The sequence below is a fragment of the Mixophyes fleayi genome, chromosome 9 (genome assembly GCF_038048845.1).
Source record: "Mixophyes fleayi isolate aMixFle1 chromosome 9, aMixFle1.hap1, whole genome shotgun sequence".
Taxonomy (NCBI): domain Eukaryota; kingdom Metazoa; phylum Chordata; class Amphibia; order Anura; family Limnodynastidae; genus Mixophyes; species Mixophyes fleayi.
The window spans coordinates 32,047,913-32,058,614 of record NC_134410.1 but is presented as its reverse complement, the minus strand read 5'-3'; the positions used below and the strand labels follow the sequence as shown (position 1 = coordinate 32,058,614).

Sequence of the window (10,702 nt, the reverse complement as noted above, 5' to 3'; positions counted from 1 at the left end):
GAAACCCGTTATCTAGATAACCAGAAATACCGTAAATAATTAATACTGTTCAATATTTATGTCATACACAGACCTTATCAATTCTTCCTATGGTCATTGTAACAATGTCTCTGTTTTCTCTTTTTGGAAGTGAAATATAAAGCTTGGTACATAGTATAACTACTTCTCAGCAATGAGCAGGGGGAGACGGGGGACAGGTACTAAGAACTGGGGCTGTGCCTGCCTGTTTTAGGAGGTATGTCCTGCCGCTTTGTATTGCAGAGCAGCAGTGAGTGGACGTCTTGTTCACCTGGCAATGGTGCAGACAGCAATGTAGTATTTTATTTTTCCTGCGTCTAGGGTGGTATGGAGCGACCTAGCAATTCTCACGTCCCCAACAACTTGTGGGCATCCACATGCTGCTCCATAACATGCTTAGGGAATCGTACAAGCTGTTCCAGAAATACAGGTGAGGAGCAATGTGTATATAACACAACAATTGTCACAATTTATTGATTATTGCTCTATGTATTCAAGATGTGGATGCTGTAATCAATGAGATGAATAAATATTCCAGACTGATCTTCAATGTTGCATTCACTTGCTAATTAGGATCAGTGTGCCAGTCAGGATCCCTGGGTGATCCATATGCCACTCAGGATCCCCGGGTGATCAGTGTGCCACTCGGGATCCCCGGGTAGTCAGTGTGCCACTCGAGATCCCTGGGTAATCAGTGTGCCACTCGAGATCCCCGGGTAATCAGTGTGCCATTCAAGATTTCTGGTTAAATAATTATTTCTGTGTAATTACTGTCTTGGGTAAATTTCAGTGTCATTCTAGAGGGTATATTTATAGGTAAATGATTGTGCCAGTCAGGTTACCAAGGTAATCAATGTGTCACTCTTGTTCCCTGGTGAATTAATGTACCACTCAGAATGCTTGTTTAAATTAAATGTATTTATGCCTGTGAAAATCACTGTGCCATTCAGAATGCCAAAGCAAGGATCCCGTTTTCACTACTGTGGGGCAGCACCGTGGCTCAGTGGTTAGCACTTCTGCCTCACAGCACTGGGGTCATAAGTTCAATTCCTGAACATAGCCTTATCTGTGTGGAGTTTGTATGTTCTCCCCGTGTTTGTGTGAGTTTTCAGAAGGTGCTCCAGTTTCCTTCCACATTCCAAAAACATATTAGTAGGTTAATTGGCTGCTATTAAATTGTCCTTAGTTTGTCTCGGTCTGTGTGTATGTTAGGGAATTTAGACTGTAAGCCCCAATGAGGCAGGGACTGATGTGAGCGAGTTCTCTGTACAGCACTGCGGAATTAGTGGAACTATATAGATCATGATTATGATGTGCTTCTTGGGATTAATGGGTAATCATTGTCAGTTTAGCTTCTTCATGTGTAATATATGTACCACTCAAGATCTCTGGGTAATTACTGTGACCTAGGTAAGTTTTGTGCCAGTCAGGATGCCTGGGTAAGCCTTTTGCCAGCGTGAAATCTGTAGAATAACACACAGTTACGGGTGACTGCTAATAAGGATCACAATACCTCTATAACAGGCTCAGACTGAATACTTTATCACCAAAAGAGGTACATACCAAAATAACTAGCATAGCCACATCCCTCCAACACTGTGTGGTCCTACTCGCCTATGGAGGGGGCCCCAAAATTCCTCTTGGCGGCCCTGGCAGTGAGCTATATGAAAATTAAACACATACACTTAATTTTAGCGGAAAAATAAATGAATCTGCTTCTCGGCAGTCCCTGCAGTAGCCACAACATATAGGCGCAGACATACAAACGAGAAAAATCTCCAAATATGTTTGGTAAGATTTACCTACTACTTCAATCAGTGAATGGTGCCCCCTGGTAAGTGTGTGCAAGCTTGTGACAGATCTCTGATCAAATTAGCTGGGATTCTTATCAGCAGTCCAAGATACTCAAAGTTAATTGCAATAAAACAAAACATATTTTATAGCAAATAATTTGACTGCAACTTACTCTGGTTTCTGATCTTTGTTTCTTTGCAGAAATCATTATCTGTGAAATCTCGTGCTTTGCTTTTAACGGGAGGAAGTTTCCTCTATACCTTAGTGCTGTCAGAGAGTTTCTTATTTATTTATCTTTGTATATATTTAGCTGCCAAACATATTCTGCAGCGCTTTACAGGGAAAATTTGATCATCAACATCAGTCCCTGCCCCGAGGCGCTCACAGTGTAAATCATGGTTGCCAACTCTCCCAGAATGTCCGAGAGAATCACAGTCTGGGAGCTCTCCCAGACTGCCGAGAGAGCAGGGCAACCTCCTGGATCATGCCCTGTTCGTTTGTAAAGTGGGTGGGGGCGGGGCTAAATGTGTCATCCTGGTCCCGCCCCTGCTGTGAATTGTCGCTATTGACAGGGGAGGGGCCTACTGACGCGAATCTTGTGGACACGCCCCAATGACGGAGCCCCTCCAGGATAGCTTGAAGCCAATGTTGGCAAGTATGGTGCAAATCCTCTACTACACAGACATATATTTCCTAACCTATATTGGTACATGTTGAGACTGTGAGAGAAAATCCAGAGCGTACAAACTACACGCAGATAGTGCCCTGGTCGGAATTAAACCCATGGCCTCAGCATGGTGAGGCAGCAATGCTAACCACTATGCTACCCATGTACCCTTTATTGTGAATGCTCGTGGAAGCCATAGTTACAGTTTTTGGTGTCTATTTGAAAAAAGTAGTTGCCATATTTGGCCACAAACTACTGTCGAAAAACTAAAATTTCACCATGGAACAAGGTCAATTACAAGACAATACCATCTGTACTTTTCCACTAGGTTCTGAATAGATCAACATCTTTCAACAGATTTAAAGAAATCGAGTCTAGTGCAGAAAAATACATCCCAGATGATCACAGCCCGACTTCTTACTTGGAACAATTTCCTGAAACGGTTTCAATTATTTGTGATTATTATTCCAAGCTGTGTCATACATCACAAGGCACTGTATAATACCAACAACAACAACAACAATTCCTTTAACTTTTATTGTAGTGGCCTTGGTAGCAGAATTAATAGTGCACAAAGTCTGTAAACAAAAATCCCATTAAAAGCTCAGTAACACAAATGTCATGGGTAAAGTAAGGAAACACTGCCATCTACTGGTCATGATCAAATACACAGACTGGAAACTAGTTGTTAAATAGAATATATTAGGGTAAAGGAAAATTGAAGACAATACAAGATTTTAAAGGTTAGTAATAGGCCATATGAACTAGCTCTTAGTTATAGTATACATGCTTGCATATATATGGGGCTTATGATGTGTCTGTGGTCTGTCCAGTTTGAGTGGTGTTCATCTGCTTATAAAATACAGCTTTAATATGACTTTAGGCAGCATGGTAGCAAAGTGGTTAGCATCGTTACCTCATAGCGCTGCGGCTTCTTGTCTGATTTCATCCAGGTCACTATGTGTGGCATTTGTGTGATCTTCCAATGTTTGCATGAGTTCTCTCTGGGTGCTCCAGTTCTCTTCTACAGTCCCAAAACACACTGGTATGTTAATTGGCTGTTGACAAAAAGGTAACCTTAGTGTGTGTTTGTGAGCTGCACTGGGGCAGGGATTAATGTGAATGATGACATATTCCCTGCACATTGCTGTGTAATAATGTGCCACCACCTAGATAAACAATAATACAAGTGTATACTTGTGGATTAGTACATATGACATTGCTAGGTGGAGCTAGACTGCAGGATACAATACCAAGTAACAGTCGTTATCCATCTACTATGAATGCTGAGTGTACTTTTCCACCCCCTGGGCACTAAAGAAAGTGGGGCCACTACGGTTTAAATTAGGGGCATAGTTGCTCATTCACAAGAGAAAAACGGTGATATTTTTACCCCAATATCTGATGCTCCGTCAATGTCTCTCTTGTTGCAGCTCCTTCCTTATAGCATTCGCTGCATTTCTGTCCCTATGGGGCCTATTTATTAATCATTTTTTGTCTGTAAATTCCTCGAAAACGTAATGGGCACAAAATTAAGTATTGCACAGAGTTTAGAATAAGGCGCAAAAAAGGGAGGTGATTGAATAATAGGTTTCTGAGTATCAAACATCAATCAATATTGCTTCAATGACAACATAAAAACATAACAACAATGTCCATAGTCACGAACAAAAGGGGCTGATAGTTCCAGTACAGTCTCTCTAAATCATCTCAATATGTATCCAGATAATCCCTCGGTGTACTCTCGTATTCTCCCAGGGTCCACCATGCAGTTCTTATAAATGCGGGAGACAAGAAAACAAAAGGTGCTCGGAAAGTGTAATATATCGATAAAGTATTTATTTCACAACAATAAAAGTTCCACTTACATTTAGTAAGAGATTCAGTGCACATCAGGGTATCTTTCGCTATGCAGGCAAGTTTCTGATAAAAAAAAAAAGCTGCAGCGCGATCGAATCTCCGTAGTGAAATTCAGCGAGTAATTACTGTATGAACGGTTTTTACGCGCAATATTACCGTATTAACGGTAATAGTTTTAGAGCACAAGTTTTTCGGCGGTCCGGACGAACAATTGAATACCCCCCCCTTAGAATCTGAGAATCTAGGACATACATCTATTGAGATCTCTTTGATAAACAAACAGAATCTTGTGCAACCACTAGAGGGTGCTGGTCCTTGGTTGTGCTTCATTGCTGGTGTACTCTAATCTGGAATTTTTGATTCTTCACTTTTCTATTATATCATTACGTATTAAGAGTGTATTCATACTTATTGAAAACCTACTACCCTATGTTTATATATTTTTATTTATGGTACACACTGATTGAATAAATGCATTGGAATACTGCACATTTACAAACTTCACATCAAGGATAACCAGAATTGTGCAAGATTTGTGATCCACATCACCAATTAATTTGGATCTGATTTATTGATAAGTAAAGAAATTTCCATTTGTTAATATATTTATATATTGTGCTTGTGAAGGCGCAAACATTTTGCATTTATTAACAAATGTAAAATGTCTATAGCCTTATAAAAGAGGCTTGCAACTACTCAGACACTTATTCTTCATGGATTAAAATTAAAGGAACAAATATAACAGCACTTACTGGTCAAACTATTAAAAAGCAATTTAAAAAAAAAAAAAGCAATTAAAAACTATCCATGGATATAGTAAAAACAGAAGAATGTATTTTTATACAAACATTCAAAATATAGAGTTCGACAACAATCGGAAAATGGCACAAATTGATAAACCTGTTCTGAATGCTGGCAATAAAACAATAAATATTCTGTTTATTAAAAAAAGATCAGTAATGGTCGGTGAAATGGTGAGGACTACGCTGAAGGGATTTGATTCTTCTACATTAAGCCACTGTGTTCACAGTCGGCTGGACGATACTTTCTATCAAGTCAGTTGTTGGACACATCTGTGGTGGAAAAGGTACGGAAGATCCAGGATATCTATGCGAGTACACACTGCTAAATCTACGTCGATATTCCTTATGAGTCAGGCTCTGACACAGATGCTATTAGAAGATTAATCTTTTTGGAATGTCTTTTTCATTATCCGACTTTGTAAATTAGAGAGTTTCTGTCAGCTTATAAATCCAATCACGGTGGCTTAGTGGTTAGCACTTCTGCCTCACAGCACTGGGGTCATGAGTTCAATTCCCAATCATGGTCTTATCTGTGTGGAGTTTGTATTTCCTCCGTGTCCTCCCACACTCCAAACATACTGGTAGGTTAATTGGCTGCTATCAAACTGATCCTAGTCTCTCTCTCTGTATGTGTTAGGGAATTTAGACTATAAGCTCTAATAGGGCAGGGACTGATGTGAGTGAGTTGTCTGTACAGTACTGCAGCATTAGTGGTGCTTTATAAATAGCTACTGATGAATCACTATGTGGAACAACAGAAAGAAAAATCATTTAAAGTGACCAGTACCAATTATTTAAAGATACCATTGTTGATCTTTAAAGAAACATAAGATTTAATGTTTTACTGTCAGCATTCACAGGCTGATCAGATTGTGCCATTTCTATTTTCTGATTATTGCTGAACTCTCTACATTAAATGTTTGTTTCAATGGAAATATGCACATTATGTGCATCTGATAATTTATTTTCCTTGAAGAACTACATGTCAGCCCCACAAATGGGGCTAATCCTCGCCAGGAAAAAAGTTGATACAATGTGACTCCTCCTGTCTTTCCTTGTCTTTTTGAATGACTTCCCAAAATATAATAAATTATCAGCGAATATAAATTGCATATTTCGTTTTCAGACTCCATGGCAGCACCACAAATGTCATATACCCAAACAATCAATATGGGCGACGACGACAGAATAAATTAAACAAACACTGATCAATTCCTGCACATCAAAGTGATTTTATTGACCAACTGCTTGCAAAAATCTTTCTTACAAACTGAGTGTTCTCAGAGGTCAGGACTTCCAGAAGATACCTGGAAATTGTTTGGGATAGATGACCAGTCTGCTGCTTTGCAAAGATCTATTGAAGACTGCACCCTGTGATCCAGTCCTCTTACAAACCATGCAGGTAAATACAATAAAATGAGTAGATTTATTAATAAATTTTGAACATCTATAAAATGATATTCAATATCCTGAATAATGCTCACTAGTATTTTAAACTCTACCATTGGTTGGGGCAACACAAACAACTTCCTGTGGGGTCAGATGTAGCCAAAATGATAAACTATATCAAATTACAGTCCATGAGTTTCTGTTCTCTGTTCAGCACCCAATAGTGTGTTTAGTATTCTGAGCTCAACTCCCATAATAATTCAGTCCAATTAAATACGCAGAAACAGTTTATACTTCTCTTATAAGCCTGTGAAATGACATCTGTAATCCAGCCGGCAAGCGTGCTCCATGGAAGGAGCCTGACCTTTGACCTTAAATATAAAAGGAGGTGATCTGTCTTTCCGAAATCATTGGTCCTGGAAAGATACACAGATATTGCTCTCACCAATTTCAGTGTATGCAATTTTCTATTTTTCACTAGACTTTTGGACACAAAACTGAATGTTGAATTTCTTGGTTAACATGAAACTTGGAAGCTACTTCTGGTAATTATGCAGGAAATGTCTGTTCCACCACTATCTATATGTATGTTCAGGAAAGGTAGTTTGAGTCTGAAGTTCTCCCACTCTTCTAGATGTGAGGGCTATAAAAAAAAAAAAACAATATTAGAGTGTAAGCCACTTGAGTGAAACTTTCTTCAGGAGTTCAACACATTCTAATGTTAGAGCCTCTAAACAAGATGAAGACAAATTGTCTTCACTGCTTAAAAGAGCCTTTTGCCCAGGAATACAGTCAGTGCAGACACTTGTACCTGCAGAGGTAATAAAAGCAAGTCCACTGCAAACCTTCTTGAAGAAACATATGCTGGCATCTGGTGCACTAATTGAATTGGACCTGTACCAATCAATAAAATGTTTTCAAAAACCCATAGTATACTTGTAGAAGAATTATTGTTTCTTGCTTGTAGTAATACTTTAATGTTACGATTCTGTTGAAAAAATAATTCCTTATAATTGAAGTCACAGAGCCAGAAATGTGATACAAACATTAAAAACTGTTTATTATAGTGAAAACATAGTCCAGGTGAAAAACACAGAGAAATCAGTTCAGGCTCGATAAATCAATGGACTTCCAGGTATAGCAAAACAGCAGGTAAATGATAATGAAAATACAGCAGGTGACTTAACTGAAGCCAGATGACAGCAATAGCCAGGAGTTCTCAGGAACTATAAGTTAGTAGTGAGTCCAGCCATGAGACAGACATCAGGTAGGTTTCCAGGAGATAAGGTAGCAGGAGCTGGCTAAAACAAGGATATCCACAGAAACAGCAAACAAAGCAGGTGATCTAGGGATAAACAAACATTAGCAGGCTCAGGAACATCAATGACCAGCACATGAACCTGGGAGAAGCTGGTATAAGAAATGAGACACAGGTGTGCAATAAGGAGCAGAGATTAACCTCTACCAGTGAGTAGAAGAAGATGTCCATAGGATAAGAGCAGCACCTCTGGCGGCATGGAGGTACTGCATCCAGGAACAGGACAAAGGCAGAGACCAACACAGAGTCCTAGCAGTCAGACATACCTTTAGTTGTTCAAACGCCCAATGTCCTCACAATCAAAGACTTTCTGGATTTGAGTTAAGATTTAGCCCCACGTAAATAAGAAATTGCTTCCTATACTGAAAAATCAGAGATGTTGTGGTGCAAATGGAATGTGAAAATCCTGTAAATCTATTGAGGTCAGGAAGTCTTTCTTCTACTGCTCCGAGAATAGAGCTTAAAGATGACATGCGGAAATGTCTTGTTTTACTAACTGAATGAGGCTTCTCAGATCCAGAACAGTTAGAAAGACTCCGGTTTCTCTACCAGAAAGATTTTGGAGTAAAACCTGTTCCCCCTCAGATACTTGACAAATTACTTGTTTCTCCAACAGTAAGTTTCCATGTCTCTACATACCTAGAAACCCTGCTACCCATCAGGGTTGTAGAAGGCTGGACCAATACATAGTCATTGTGAATTTCTTTGTCTTCCTTCCTTTTAAAGTAATGAAAAGAGCACTTGGATGGATAGCCCACATACCGTCTGCTATACGGTTTACCTGGATGAAAAGTTCTGGCTTCCTTAAACAGCCTTGAGGAAGAAACAGAAAGACAATTACTAGTCAAAGGCAATTGATGTAATTCACGCTTTATTACTTTTTGAATTATTATGTACAGTCTGTACCAAACCACCTTCAAAGTGGTTCCTAAACTGCAGGTTGTCTGTCCAAGGACACAGCTAAAGGGCTCTTCCGGCTACCACTCTCCTGGTCAACATATCCTGCGATTCTGGACACAGAAAATCAAATTCCTTTCCTCATCGTCTCCATATTCTTTAACAAGTATTTTCTACTCACTTTTTCTAGATTGTCCATCCAGATTCTGATTGCCCTGGAGACAGAAGCTGTGGCTACAACCTGTTTTAAATTGTAGTACTTGTGAAACCTGCTACATTTTAAGACAATTCTCCATTATTCTATCCACAGGATCTTCGAAAGACCCTTTATCTTCTAATGGTATAGTAGTTTTTGTGGTTAAGTGATGTGCAGAAGCCACTTTAGGTCCATTTATTAGGCTCATTCTCTTGAAAAGGAGATTGTTATGTCTCCAACTGATCCATTACTTATTCAGCAATTCTTTAATTCCTCTATGCACAAATAATATCCTATGTTCATGTAGTTTCTCCCCAAAGAGATCATCCTGCCAGGTTGACGGCATCAATCACTCCTGTATCCCTATATTCTTATTGACATGTAATTATTTCAGGATTATAAAACCCAGATCCATCTTTAGCTTCCTCTTCTTCAGTATCAGATTAGTCGCACGTTGCTCTATAAATTCCTTTGAAAATAATTCCTGTATATTTATCCCAGTAGAATCTTGTCATTTTAACCCTTTGGGTTGCCTGCAGGTCTTATTTAATGCAAAATGCTCTCATTATTTCATTAAATTGATCTGGTGGTTGTAGGGGGAGTATTTTCCTTAGGAATACATTCCATACATAATGCCTCTATATAATCATTGGATAATTCTTTATCATAAGATCCACACACACAGTTATGCAACTTCCCAGTCGTTTTTCCTTTTATAGCCTCTGTAAGAGTACGGAGAAGGATATAGAATATGGACCTAACTAACCATCTCCAACATCCCTTACTAAGGCTTACTTTGAATAGGTGTCCATTGGCTTTTTTTGGGGGCAGGTTCCAGCTCCCTACTGCAAGCAGCGTGTTGCTTCTTCCTTGAACGCTGACTTGAATTTGGACGTTGTTTTATAACATGCCTTTATTCCCACTGAGTTCTGTAGTACCAAGTAAAATCTTTAACTAGTCGACAATTTAGTATTCATTACACCTTTTAAACAGTAACATTTGGGTAAGTAAACCGCAACGCTATTAAAAACTGAATACTGTAGACGGCAAATCAAATCATAACAGTCTTCAGTGTAATACTATATAATCATATAACTATGGTTAACAGAGGAAGAACAATGATTTCAAACACCACCTTCCTTTTAAAGCTTCCAGTCTGTTATTCTAACTCAATCAGCATGACAGAGTGATTTCCAGCCTTGTCCTCATCAACACTCACCTATGTTAATGAGAGAATCACTGCCTTGATGTCAGCTGGTCCTTTTGTGGCAGGGCTGAAATGAAGTGCTCAATGTTTTCGGAATAAAGTTCATTGCCATGGCAAAGAGGGACTAATTGCAATTTACCTGATCACTCTTCATGACATTCTGGAGTATATGCAAATTGCCATCATAAAAACTGAGGCAGCAGACATGGTGAAAAATAATGTGTGTGTCATTCTCAAAACTTTTGGCCATGACTGTATATACATACATACACATACCCTGCCACTAGTGAGGTTTAGCTAGAAAAGAGATAGGTGGAAATTGTCACCTAATGTGTAAAATGTAATCTTTCAAAAGAAGGTACAGGCAAATAAAATAAAATGATAAAGTTAAAAGAGAAATCAATAACAGGACAAATTGAACAGTAACTATAAACTCATTTTATATAAATGCATAATGTGTCTACTTCAGTTTTACTTAAGTTTACAAATAAAAGAATGTTTTTGGCATAAAGTGCTGACATATTATGTAGCACACAATGAAGTAAAGATGGCC

General features: G+C 38.8%; 1 long non-coding RNA gene across 1 annotated transcript in view; it reads left to right on the top strand.

Moving 5' to 3' along the window:
• The first annotated feature begins 228 nt into the window (after positions 1 to 228).
• LOC142102375 (uncharacterized) overlaps positions 229 to 10,702 on the top strand; it is a 53,052-nt gene continuing 42,578 nt past the window's right edge. Inside the window, exons 1-2 of the long non-coding RNA XR_012679257.1 lie at positions 229 to 448; positions 6,269 to 6,544. This is a non-coding gene — a long non-coding RNA (uncharacterized LOC142102375). The remainder of the gene's footprint in view (positions 449 to 6,268; positions 6,545 to 10,702) is intronic.